Source organism: Chinchilla lanigera, unplaced genomic scaffold (assembly GCF_000276665.1).
Source record: "Chinchilla lanigera isolate Chin_1 unplaced genomic scaffold, ChiLan1.0 scaffold00082, whole genome shotgun sequence".
Taxonomy (NCBI): Eukaryota; Metazoa; Chordata; class Mammalia; order Rodentia; family Chinchillidae; genus Chinchilla; species Chinchilla lanigera.
The window spans coordinates 7,601,207-7,604,950 of NW_004955483.1; the positions used below are offsets into that span (position 1 = coordinate 7,601,207).

General features: G+C 36.2%; 1 pseudogene; it reads right to left on the reverse strand.

Moving 5' to 3' along the window:
• Window positions 1–2,003: 2,003 nt before the first annotated feature.
• On the reverse strand, window positions 2,004–2,929 carry LOC102017454 (annotated as a pseudogene).
• Window positions 2,930–3,744: the final 815 nt, after the last annotated feature.

Below are 3,744 nucleotides of genomic sequence, written 5' to 3' on the forward strand. Positions count from 1 at the left end.
AATAATAATAATATTTTATTTGTTAGTGTATGTTTGCAAGACATGCACTTTACAATCATCTTGGAGAGTTGGTACATGTACCTAATCCAGCTTGTTTCTCTCTTTTTTTTTTTTTTCTTGAGACACGGTCTCACTATGTAGCCCAGGCTGGCCTCAAACTCACAGCAATCCTCCTGCCTCAGCCTCCCAAGTGCTGGGATTACAAGTGTGTGCCACCATACCTGGCTTTGTTTCTCTTTTTCTTAATTCCCTTCCTCATCTTCTTGTTCTCCTTCCCACTTTTCATTCTTGTTGATAGTATTAATCTTACTTCATGTTTAAGGCATAGTGTCCACATTTATTGGGGTTATTAGGATCCTGTACATAGCACATCTTCACTCTACCTATTTCTGCATCTGCTCACTCTTAGTCCCCTGGACCTCTTCCCACCTGCAAGAGATCTATGCTTTATTCATCCTTTACTTTTCTTTTAGTTAGTACTTTCCCTTATTCAAATGAGATATTCGGATGGTATTCAAGCTTGTATGTTTGATTTATTTCGATAATTTAAAAAAAAATTTATAGCCAAAAGCTATATTAGTTCCCTAGGGTTGCTGCAGCAAATTACCATAAATCATTGCTTAAAACAACAATTATTCCCTGACAATTCTGAAGGCCAAAAGTCTAAAGCCAGGAAGTTGACCAGTTTGGCAGCTTCTGCAGGCTCTAGGGAGAATCTACTATGGTTCTCTCCCAGCTTCTAGTGTTTACAGAAATCCTTGGCATCCCTTGGCTTCTATGAGAATCATTCTGATCTCTGCTTCTAATTTCACATACAAATCTCCCTGTGTGACCATTCAAATGCCCTCTTCTTACCAAAAGATGGAGGGAGAGGAGAGGAAGTGGGTGAAAAAAAGAATTCAGATGTATTATGTACATGGACCAACTTCTCACTAGGAATGTGATCGTCATGTACTACAAATATTTACTAATAAAAATAGAAAAAACAAAACAAAACAAAATTTATTTTTCTTTAAGGCCATGAGTCATGGGAGTAGGGTCCACTCTAACCCAGTATGACGGCCTCACCTTAAAATGCTTGTATCTGTAAAGATCCTCTTTATACATTCATAGCTCTTTCTTAGTGAATTTACTCCAGTAAAGTTAAAATGGCCTGGAAATGAAAAGTAATAGTGATCTCTCTACAATAAAAAGTGAATATAAATTAGCTACCTCCATGGACTTTTAAAGTTCAATATTCATACAAATACATATTCACCTTTTTCTTCATACACACAAACCATGAAGATTATGGCAAAAAAAGTCAGAGATATTAACCATATTCTCATGTCTCAAAACTGTTGTATGTTTTAACAAAAACATTCTACGTGAATGTAAGCTCCAGACTTAATTCCATGAATTTATCATGCCAGAAGCGTGTTTGGTTTTAATTTTTTAAAAAAGAAGATATTAGTATCACAACATTTTGGCTTATTAATAATAAGGTATTCTGTATACATAGTACATTTGTGTGTGCAAAAAATTTTAATAATTATTATTTACTATGATGTTTTAAACTTTCAAGGTCTCTTCAACATAGGAAAATAGCTGCATACAATTTATCTGAATTTTTTATAAAACACAAAAAAGTTGATGATTGATGTCTGCTGTTTCTTGTAATAAACCTTGTCTTGCTTTTCACATAGGGTAAATTATATTCTAATGCAGGACTGCATTAAGACTCAATAATTCTTAAACAATATTAGTAAATAATCATAAGTCCAAGGTGCAGCAAAGGCCAACAGTCTTCAAGTGCACTTTTACCTCTCTGAAGTTGAAATTGCTCCTTTTGGATATTTTTTCAGTTCAATGTGAAATACATTGTTAGGGTTTCATTACTGGTTTCATTATGTGGGTGTTTAAATAAAAAAGATTTTTTTGAAGCCTTCCACAGTTCAGAGTTGGAAATTAAATAGTCCAGACACTCTTTGAATAACTAAATATTCTTTAGTCGATGAAATCTCTCAGTGCAACTGCAGTAAGTAAACATCTACATCTTTAGCAATATTACCAGTATATCCTGAAGCCAGAGTAAAGTTCTTTTCCTGTTCCCAAAATCTACATAGTTGTCATTTTGAAATCTGAATGCTTCTATAATTTATAATTTCTGTTTTGTATGTTAGTTCTGACCGCTACCTCATTTTTATTACTGCTTGAAGCCAGTTCAACCAACTATTATGAAATTTGCTTTTAAGTAATGGCTTTACTGAGGCATTAAGTCTACACAGCCACCAAGTGAGATGTATTGTTTTTCACCCTGTAACCTATTAGTGAGCACAGGAAGGCAATCTACCACAGCTCCAAGGTATTCCAGCCTCACCAAATAAGCTACAAGTTCATTTCTACTTCTGTAGCTCTCTGCTGACAAAAAACGGCCCATGGCTTCATTGTCCTGAGAAACCTCACAGAAAAACCCACTATATTTTGATGATGGGTTTTCTGTGTATAAAGCACCAGAATCACTAGAGTTAACCAAATATGTTCAGCTATCATGCTGTAAGTTTTCAGGCTGGTGATAATCAGTCTCAAGATAGCTGTACGCAAGCCAGGAGGCACGAGCCAGTTGATTTTCTTTATTGGCTATGTCATGGCCCTCACTTTGGGGACTCGTTTGTTTTGGTTTGGTTTAGTTTTTGGTTTTTAGTAACCAGGATTTGGAAAGGGATGCTGAAGTTTCCTTCCATGACAGATCACCTTGTACAGTATATCTGGGCTTTTCACAGCTTGCCCAACTGTTCTATTTATATAAGCAGCCAACTCTTGTGGAGAGCTCTTAACCACCTTCATATTCTTAGTGAACTTAGAGATCCTTTTCCTAGGAAGATGAATGAAATGATCCTCAACATCTACAAAAGCCCTGTTTTTTAACATTGTGGTTTTCGGATGCCATAATCTCTTAAATACCAGCGCCTTGTGGTACCATGGTACCTCAGCCCAGCTGGGGAGGCTAAAAAACGGCAGCAGGCAGCCTACAGCATCCCTACTTTCATCTTCATTTTAGAGGCCACAATTTAGCCTGCATTAGAGAGAAGGTGCTTATCATGTACTCCTACAGCTAAAGTCAAAGAGAGTGAGTCACAGTGGAATTTAGCAGTAGAAGACATTAGAAATATAGATGTTATGTTAGGGGAAGACGGGTCAGCTCAGGGTATCATGAATGTCCACAGACCTTGCCTTATAAGGACATCTTTAATTTTAGATAGACTTAGTTTCCTGAAAGAGGAATTTAGGTTCCTATGAGAAGGATACAAGACTAACACTATAGGAAAAGAAACAGGTAGAGGAAAGGAGTTATATTAAGGTAATAAAATTTAATTAGATTGACAATTTAAAAGAGAGAGGTTATAGCCATAAAGAATTAAATATCCCAAATATTTATAAATATCCCAAACAAATATGCCAAACTGTCACAGAGAAGACCAAAATTGTATATCATAGTAAAAAATGTGAATGTAGTTTTAATGAGTCACTGAATAAATACATTCTCATGCATTGCTTTCATTTTGAGCATACCATTTGCTAGAAAATCAGTCTCAAGATAATTGTACGCAAACACAAGGGAAAAACCCCAGGCACTTTCTAAAATTGTGGAAATTATAAAAGAGTAAAACTGGGGCTGGGGATTTAGCTCAGCGGCAAAGCGCCTGCCTGGCAAGCGCAAGGTCGTGAGTTCGGTTCCCGGTACCGGAGAAAAACCAAAAAAAT